Raw genomic sequence first — 9,684 nt, 5'->3', positions numbered from 1 at the left:
GGTGTGGGTGAGTTTAAGGGTAAAGTTAAAGACGGGTGTGGGTGAGTTTAAGGGTAAAGTTAGAGACGGGTGTGGGTGAGTTTAAGGGTAAAGTTAGAGACGGGTGTGGGTGAGTTTAAGGGTAAAGTTAGGGACGGGTGTGAGTGAGTTTAAGGGTAAAGTTAGAGACGGGTGTGGGTGAGTTTAAGGGTAAAGTTAGGGACGGGTGTGGGTGAGTTTAAGGGTAAAGTTAGAGACGGGTGTGGGTGAGTTTAAGGGTAAAGTTAGGGACGGGTGTGGGTGAGTTTAAGGGTAAAGTTAGGGACGGGTGTGGGTGAGTTTAAGGGTAAAGTTAGGGACGGGTGTGGGTGAGTTTAAGGGTAAAGTTAGAGACGGGTGTGGGTGAGTTTAAGGGTAAAGTTAGGGACGGGTGTGGGTGAGTTTAAGGGTAAAGTTAGGGACGGGTGTGGGTGAGTTTAAGGGTAAAGTTAGGGACGGGTGTGGGTGAGTTTAAGGGTAAAGTTAGGGACGGGTGTGGGTGAGTTTAAGGGTAAAGTTAGGGACGGGTGTGGGTGAGTTTAAGGGTAAAGTTAGAGACGGGTGTGGGTGAGTTTAAGGGTAAAGTTAGAGACGGGTGTGGGTGAGTTTAAGGGTAAAGTTAGAGACGGGTGTGGGTGAGTTTAAGGGTAAAGTTAGGGACGGGTGTGAGTGAGTTTAAGGGTAAAGTTAGAGACGGGTGTGGGTGAGTTTAAGGGTAAAGTTAGAGACGGGTGTGGGTGAGTTTAAGGGTAAAGTTAGAGACGGGTGTGGGTGAGTTTAAGGGTAAAGTTAGGGACGGGTGTGGGTGAGTTTAAGGGTAAAGTTAGGGACAGGTGTGGGTGAGTTTAAGGGTAAAGTTAGAGACGGGTGTGGGTGAGTTTAAGGGTAAAGTTAGAGACGGGTGTGGGTGAGTTTAAGGGTAAAGTTAGGGACAGGTGTGGGTGAGTTTAAGGGTAAAGTTAGGGACGGGTGTGGGTGAGTTTAAGGGTAAAGTTAGGGACGGGTGTGGGTGAGTTTAAGGGTAAAGTTAGGGACGGGTGTGGGTGAGTTTAAGGGTAAAGTTAGAGACGGGTGTGGGTGAGTTTAAGGGTAAAGTTAGGGGACAGGTGTGGGTGAGTTTAAGGGTAAAGTTAGGGGACAGGTGTGGGTGAGTTTAAGGGTAAAGTTAGGGACGGGTGTTGGTGAGTTTAAGGGTAAAGTTAGGGACGGGTGTGGGTGAGTTTAAGGGTAAAGTTAGGGGACAGGTGTGGGTGAGTTTAAGGGTAAAGTTAGGGACGGGTGTGGGTGAGTTTAAGGGTAAAGTTAGGGGACGGGTGTGGGTGAGTTTAAGGGTAAAGTTAGAGACGGGTGTGGGTGAGTTTAAGGGTAAAGTTAGGGACGGGTGTGGGTGAGTTTAAGGGTAAAGTTAGAGACGGGTGTGGGTGAGTTTAAGGGTAAAGTTAGAGACGGGTGTGGGTGAGTTTAAGGGTAAAGTTAGGGACGGGTGTGGGTGAGTTTAAGGGTAAAGTTAGAGACGGGTGTGGGTGAGTTTAAGGGTAAAGTTAGGGGACAGGTGTGGGTGAGTTTAAGGGTAAAGTTAGAGACGGGTGTGGGTGAGTTTAAGGGTAAAGTTAGGGGACAGGTGTGGGTGAGTTTAAGGGTAAAGTTAGAGACGGGTGTGGGTGAGTTTAAGGGTAAAGTTAGGGACGGGTGTGGGTGAGTTTAAGGGTAAAGTTAGGGGACAGGTGTGGGTGAGTTTAAGGGTAAAGTTAGGGACGGGTGTGGGTGAGTTTAAGGGTAAAGTTAGGGGACAGGTGTGGGTGAGTTTAAGGGTAAAGTTAGAGACGGGTGTGGGTGAGTTTAAGGGTAAAGTTAGGGACGGGTGTGGGTGAGTTTAAGGGTAAAGTTAGAGACGGGTGTGGGTGAGTTTAAGGGTAAAGTTAGGGACGGGTGTGGGTGAGTTTAAGGGTAAAGTTAGAGACGGGTGTGGGTGAGTTTAAGGGTAAAGTTAGGGACGGGTGTGGGTGAGTTTAAGGGTAAAGTTAGAGACGGGTGTGGGTGAGTTTAAGAGTAAAGTTAGAGACGGGTGTGGGTGAGTTTAAGGGTAAAGTTAGGGGACAGGTGTGGGTGAGTTTAAGGGTAAAGTTAGAGACGGGTGTGGGTGAGTTTAAGGGTAAAGTTAGGGACAGGTGTGGGTGAGTTTAAGGGGAAAGTTAGAGACGGGTGTGGGTGAGTTTAAGGGTAAAGTTAGGGACAGGTGTGGGTGAGTTTAAGGGTAAAGTTAGAGACGGGTGTGGGTGAGTTTAAGGGTAAAGTTAGAGACGGGTGTGGGTGAGTTTAAGGGTAAAGTTAGAGACGGGTGTGGGTGAGTTTAAGGGTAAAGTTAGGGACGGGTGTGGGTGAGTTTAAGGGTAAAGTTAGGGGACAGGTGTGGGTGAGTTTAAGGGTAAAGTTAGAGACGGGTGTGGGTGAGTTTAAGGGTAAAGTTAGGGACGGGTGTGGGTGAGTTTAAGGGTAAAGTTAGAGACGGGTGTGGGTGAGTTTAAGAGTAAAGTTAGAGACGGGTGTGGGTGAGTTTAAGGGTAAAGTTAGGGGACAGGTGTGGGTGAGTTTAAGGGTAAAGTTAGAGACGGGTGTGGGTGAGTTTAAGGGTAAAGTTAGGGACAGGTGTGGGTGAGTTTAAGGGGAAAGTTAGAGACGGGTGTGGGTGAGTTTAAGGGTAAAGTTAGGGGACAGGTGTGGGTGAGTTTAAGGGTAAAGTTAGGGACAGGTGTGGGTGAGTTTAAGGGTAAAGTTAGGGACGGGTGTGGGTGAGTTTAAGGGTAAAGTTAGAGACGGGTGTGGGTGAGTTTAAGGGTAAAGTTAGGGACGGGTGTGGGTGAGTTTAAGGGTAAAGTTAGGGACAGGTGTGGGTGAGTTTAAGGGTAAAGTTAGACACGGGTGTGGGTGAGTTTAAGGGTAAAGTTAGAGACGGGTGTGGGTGAGTTTAAGGGTAAAGTTAGAGACGGGTGTGGGTGAGTTTAAGGGTAAAGTTAGGGACGGGTGTGGGTGAGTTTAAGGGTACAGTTAGAGACGGGTGTGGGTGAGTTTAAGGATAAAGTTAGGGACGGGTGTGGGTGAGTTTAAGGGTAAAGTTAGAGACAGGTGTGGGTGAGTTTAAGGGTAAAGTTAGGGACAGGTGTGGGTGAGTTTAAGGGTAAAGTTAGGGACGGGTGTTGGTGAGTTTAAGGGTAAAGTTAGGGGACAGGTGTGGGTGAGTTTAAGGGTAAAGTTAGGGGACAAGTGTGGGTGAGTTTAAGGGTAAAGTTAGGGACGGGTGTGGGTGAGTTTAAGGGTAAAGTTAGGGACGGGTGTGGGTGAGTTTAAGGGTAAAGTTAGAGACGGGTGTGGGTGAGTTTAAGGGTAAAGTTAGGGACGGGTGTGGGTGAGTTTAAGGGTAAAGTTAGAGACGGGTGTGGGTGAGTTTAAGGGTAAAGTTAGAGACGGGTGTGGGTGAGTTTAAGGGTAAAGTTAGGGACGGGTGTGGGTGAGTTTAAGGGTAAAGTTAGGGACGGGTGTGGGTGAGTTTAAGGGTAAAGTTAGGGACGGGTGTGGGTGAGTTTAAGGGTAAAGTTAGGGACGGGTGTGGGTGAGTTTAAGGGTAAAGTTAGAGACGGGTGTGGGTGAGTTTAAGGGTAAAGTTAGGGACAGGTGTGGGTGAGTTTAAGGGTAAAGTTAGAGACGGGTGTGGGTGAGTTTAAGGGTAAAGTTAGGGACGGGTGTGGGTGAGTTTAAGGGTAAAGTTAGAGACGGGTGTGGGTGAGTTTAAGGGTAAAGTTAGAGACGGGTGTGGGTGAGTTTAAGGGTAAAGTTAGGGACGGGTGTGGGTGAGTTTAAGGGTAAAGTTAGGGACGGGTGTGGGTGAGTTTAAGGGTAAAGTTAGGGACGGGTGTGGGTGAGTTTAAGGGTAAAGTTAGGGACGGGTGTGGGTGAGTTTAAGGGTAAAGTTAGGGACGGGTGTGGGTGAGTTTAAGGGTAAAGTTAGGGACGGGTGTGGGTGAGTTTAAGGGTAAAGTTAGGGACGGGTGTGGGTGAGTTTAAGGGTAAAGTTAGGGACGGGTGTGGGTGAGTTTAAGGGTAAAGTTAGAGACGGGTGTGGGTGAGTTTAAGGGTAAAGTTAGGGACAGGTGTGGGTGAGTTTAAGGGTAAAGTTAGAGACGGGTGTGGGTGAGTTTAAGGGTAAAGTTAGGGACGGGTGTGGGTGAGTTTAAGGGTAAAGTTAGAGACGGGTGTGGGTGAGTTTAAGGGTAAAGTTAGGGACGGTGTGGGTGAGTTTAAGGGCAAAGTTAGGGACGGGTGTGGGTGAGTTTAAGGGTAAAGTTAGGGACGGGTGTGGGTGAGTTTAAGGGTAAAGTTAGGGACGGGTGTGGGTGAGTTTAAGGGTAAAGTTAGGGACGGGTGTGGGTGAGTTTAAGGGTAAAGTTAGAGACGGGTGTGGGTGAGTTTAAGGGTAAAGTTAGAGACGGGCGTGGGTGAGCTTAAGGGTAAAGTTAGAGACGGGCGTGGGTGAGTTTAAGGGTAAAGTTAGAGACGGGTGTGGGTGAGTTTAAGGGTAAAGTTAGAGACGGGTGTGGGTGAGTTTAAGGGTAAAGTTAGGGACAGGTGTGGGTGAGTTTAAGGGTAAAGTTAGGGACGGGTGTGGGTGAGTTTAAGGGTAAAGTTAGAGACGGGTGTGGGTGAGTTTAAGGGTAAAGTTAGGGACGGGTGTGGGTGAGTTTAAGGGTAAAGTTAGGGACAGGTGTGGGTGAGTTTAAGGGTAAAGTTAGAGACGGGTGTGGGTGAGTTTAAGGGTAAAGTTAGAGACGGGCGTGGGTGAGTTTAAGGGTAAAGTTAGAGACGGGCGTGGGTGAGTTTAAGGGTAAAGTTAGAGACGGGCGTGGGTGAGTTTAAGGGTAAAGTTAGAGACGGGTGTGGGTGAGTTTAAGGGTAAAGTTAGGGGACAGGTGTGGGTGAGTTTAAGGGTAAAGTTAGAGACGGGTGTGGGTGAGTTTAAGGGTAAAGTTAGGGGACAGGTGTGGGTGAGTTTAAGGGTAAAGTTAGGGGACTTACGGGTTTGGAATGACAAGAGTGTGAGTAATTAATGATTTACATTTTTTGGGGGGTGAACTATCCCTTCATCAAATTAATCATCAAATCAAAATGAAGTGAGTTTGGCTTAAAATAGGAGCAAATATCTGCCTATGGAGTCTTAAACCATCTTAATCCAAAGGAAAAAACAGGATTATGGACTCCACTGGCTGATATTTGCTCGTTTTAAGCACAAACTCACTTCATTAATCAAGTCTTAATGCATTTTTGTATTATAGTTGTATAAATGCACATTATGCCATCATGGTTTAAGCCAGTCAGTGACGCTCCATCTGACACACTAGCAGACGACTAACTTAAACTCATTTAAATACTTGTAGAAAAGTTACAAAGCTGCTGTCACTTTAAGGCCGAATGCACGGATCCAATACACTGATACACATCTGATATTCTCACACTGTTCACCTTCACTGAAGACAGAATCAACTTTGTTTATGTGAATCCTCCACTAAATGAGCATTTGGACATCCGTCTTCTTCCATTTTGCTCTAAACTATAAATCAGTGTTTAATAAATGCTGTGAAATCATTGAACTTCACGAGACTCTACAAGAGTGATTCCTGAAAGGCTTTCTGCAAAAACCCAAACACCTTTAAAAGAAGAAAAAAATCATCACTGACTTTCAAAGCTGCGACAGAAACGACTTTCCACTTCGAGGACCTTGATAGAAATGTAGTGGAGTAAAGAGGACGATATTTGTCTTTCAGATGGAGTGACGTTAAAGTCAGAAGATTACAGAAAAAATAATACTCCAGTAAAGCACAGAGACTCAAACAGTGAACTTCAGTACAGGACTCGAGGAAATGTGTTTAGCGACGGTCCATCCGGATGTTTGTAGTCAGTTTTCTCCAGTTTAAGCACAGGACGGTTAGTTAGCGAGGTCATCTTTAACGAGTTCTCATTAGCAGATCGTTAGCCTGTGCCGCTTCTGAAGATGTCGCCGTGGCAACAGAATGACGCACACCTGCAGATGCCGGCCCATATGCCGTGACGGATTTACCCAGAAAAACTATTCTGGACTTTCACAGCCGCCCTTCCTTCTGCATCATCCACAGAGAGAACGTCAGTCATTAGAACGGTGATGATAACTCTCTCTCTTTATCTCTCTCTCTCTCTCTCTCTCTCTCTCTCTCTCTCTCTCTCTCTCAGAGGGTACGTCAGTCATTATAACGGTGATGATAACACATTTGCTCGACTTGCTTCAAGTAAAATAATCTTGTTTTCTGTTTGAATTAAGATTATTTTTCTCACCCCATTGGCAGATTATTTATCTTATTTTAAGCAAAAACTCTCTTCATTTAGAGTTATTTTTCCCAGAACAAGACAATTACTTTTGCTTGTCTAGTAAATGTTTCTTAATGTGAGAATCTTTAGATGTTTGGACGAGAAACAAGACAGAAATACTGAGTAAGAAGAGCATTTTTTTTGTTTTTTGCAGTGTAAGCGCCTCTAAAAAGATGTGATATAAATCTCTGGTGTTCCCAGACGTGTGTGTGTGAAGTTTCAGCTCAAACACCTCCAGATCATTTATAATAACTTGTCAAATTTGTCTCTATTTGGGTATGAACAAAAACACACCGTTTTTGTGTGTGTCCCTTTAAATGCAAATGAGCTGCTGCTCCCCGCCCCCTTTCCAGAAGAGGGCGGAGCCTTTACACAAGCTTCAGATACTCACAGTACAGCGAAACAGGCCGAGCTCACTCACTAACTGTGAAAATGAATCCTCATATGAGAAAGATTTCTGAAGGATCATAATCGCTGAAGACTGGAGGAATGATCCGGAAAATTTAGCTTTGATCACAGAAATAAATGATCATTTAAAGTATAATAAATTCAAAACCAAATATTTTAAAGTGTAATAATATATCACACAAAAAATGTGTCTGTATTTTTGATCAAATAAATGCAGGCTTGATGAGCAGAAGAAACTTCTTTCAAAAACATTACAGATAGTAATGTGTCCAAACTTTTGGCCTGTACTGTACACACACACACGCGTGCGCACGCACGCACGCAGGCACGCACGCACACACACACACTCGTCATCTCTGGCTCATATGGAGCAGAACACAGTGCTGTGATTTAGGAGAGGATCTAAATGTCAGCTGTGATCTCAGATAAAACAAGAGCCGAACCTCACTGTGAATCTCTCTCTCTCTCTCTCTCTCTCTCTCTCTCTCTCTCTCTCTCTCTCTCCCTCTCTCTCTCTCTCTCGCGCGCTCTCTCTCTCTCTCTCTCTCTCTCTCTCTCTCTCTCTCTCCCTCTCTCCCTCTCTCTCTCTCTCTCGCGCTCTCTCTCTCTCTCTCTCTCTCTCTCTCTCTCTGCGTTTGTTCAGCCCACCTATGATGAGTCAGTCTCCCACTCGCTGACGCTCTCAGCCAATCAAAGAGCTCACTGCTGACACTGCTGCCGTCAGAGCCCTGGTGATGAACACACACACACACACACACACACACACACACACACACACACACACACACACAATTGTTTTCGTGACATATGGGGACATTCCATAAGTGTAATGGTTTATACTGTACAAACCGTATTTTCTATCCCCTTACACTGCCCCTAAACCTACCCATCACACACACACACACTGCCCCTAAACCTACCCATTACACACACACACACACACACACACACACACACACACACACACCTACCCACCCATAATGCTGTGCCAGATGAGAGAAGGGCATGAGCAGCTCTGTTTGGGTGGGACGGCAGGAATGACTCTGAACCTCAGGAGCTCCGGCAAGGCCTTTGGCTGCGGCTCATTCTTTGTTATAAAGAAGAAAAAGTGAAGTTGGCCAGAAGAACAAACTCAACACTGGAAAAGGAAGATCAGTGAAAAACATGATTCGGTCAAAGCAAAGCCGTGCCAAAGTCTCAGGACTCGCTCACCTGCTCCTCAAAGATCATTAATCTTCTCATTACACACTAATGACACACAGCGCTCTGCAGAACAGATTAACCCCAGTCAGTGCAGACTTCATCAGATATACCAGACACATTCAGAAGATAACCGGCATTATTCAGATCAACTTAAAGACATCCCCTGGTGTTAAGACTTGCTTAATAAAACATAAATTATGTCTCTTACTGAAATATGTAGTAGAAAACCTATGAAAGATCTACGTTATTAGTTTGACCAAGGGCGGCGCCATTTTGTTTGCGTTCTAGGGTGATGATGATGTAGAATGGTTGCACTCGGCGCTATTTTACCACAACGCAACTCGAAAATTGTTTCAACCTTAAACAAAACCAGTTAATTGCTTTGTAATTGTACTTAAAACACACTCAAACATACATGTGCACACAAACTCATCTACACAAAGTCACAAACAGATCGGCGGGTGCGCGCGAACACACACACACACACACCTGCCAGACTGCTCTGTCTCAATCGAGGTGTTGGGCTGCTCAGTCTCCAGGCGGCTGAATCTGAAATCGACCCCTATGCCCTGAAATAGGGCATTACCTGAAGGGACGGCATCTGTAGTGGTGTCCGACACCAGTGGACATGTTCGAGTGCAGTCATTCAGTCTCACGGTGCACCGAGTGTACAGCTGACACACACAGCGGCTGTCCGACTACACACACTCGTTTTCATTCACTCCTTCAAATAAACTGTATTAGTTAACTAAAGTAGGGAATGTGTGGCCTGTTATTCGTGTCTTAAAGAAGAGAGTTTAAACATTGAGGTTAACTCACACGTGAGCTTGTGCCCAAACTTTAATTTACGATCCAACACCCCCCGCCCCATGGTGCTATACCTAGATAGTTCCCTCTGCTGGTCACATTAGGCATTACAGTTAATTCACTGCATATCCACCGTCTATCAATGATATCAACACAGGGAGATTTCAGATTCAGATGGCCTGCTGCATCCGAACCAGGTGACAATGCAATTAGTGCAAGTATAACCCTCATGAATAACATTACAGCTGTTTGAGCGCGAGTGAGTGTGTGTATGTTTGTTTGTTCGGGAAGCAGACACACTCTGTCAGTTTAAATCTAGACTAAAAACACATCTCTTTACTATGGCATACACACAGAACATTATTAACTCTCATTATTCAGATCAATTGACTGATTGTTCGGCTGCATTAACTAGGTCAGCCGGAACCGGGAACACTTCCCATAACACCTGATGTACTCGTTACATCATCAGAAGAGTGGCATCTACGCTAATGTTAGTCTCTCTGTTTATCCCGAGGTTTATCCCGGATCTGGGATCGGGCGGTGGAGCTGAATATGAGCTCGATCGGCCCCGTTATAGTTTACACTTACAGATGATGTAAACAATCAATCATGCTATATCACTGTATTTATGCACATAATTCTCCGGATCAGATGGTAAAGTTTAAACTATAATACTGATCTGCCAACATTGTCTCTCTCTGATAAATTAAAATAAGCTGATAACATCACTGTTTACTCCAGAACGACTGTACAGCCAAATCTAATTCTGCTGCAGTATTGTCCTGTTTAACACTGAAGCTGCTCTGAGGCAATTGGACTTGTAAAAAGCACAATATAAATAAAGGTGACTTGACT

General features: G+C 45.4%; 1 long non-coding RNA gene across 1 annotated transcript in view; it reads right to left on the bottom strand.

Moving 5' to 3' along the window:
* The window catches only part of LOC137072152 (uncharacterized), a 19,745-nt gene extending 11,601 nt beyond the window's left edge, over window positions 1-8,144 (bottom strand). The window contains exons 1-2 of the long non-coding RNA XR_010904631.1: window positions 7,792-8,144; window positions 7,465-7,544 (exon numbers count right to left, since the gene is read on the bottom strand). This is a non-coding gene — a long non-coding RNA (uncharacterized lncRNA). The remainder of the gene's footprint in view (window positions 1-7,464; window positions 7,545-7,791) is intronic.
* Between the last annotated feature and the right edge of the window lie 1,540 nt (window positions 8,145-9,684).

The sequence above is a fragment of the Pseudorasbora parva genome, chromosome 3 (assembly GCF_024679245.1).
Source record: "Pseudorasbora parva isolate DD20220531a chromosome 3, ASM2467924v1, whole genome shotgun sequence".
Lineage (NCBI taxonomy): Eukaryota > Metazoa > Chordata > Actinopteri > Cypriniformes > Gobionidae > Pseudorasbora > Pseudorasbora parva.
This window is presented reverse-complemented; position numbering and strand designations above follow the sequence as displayed.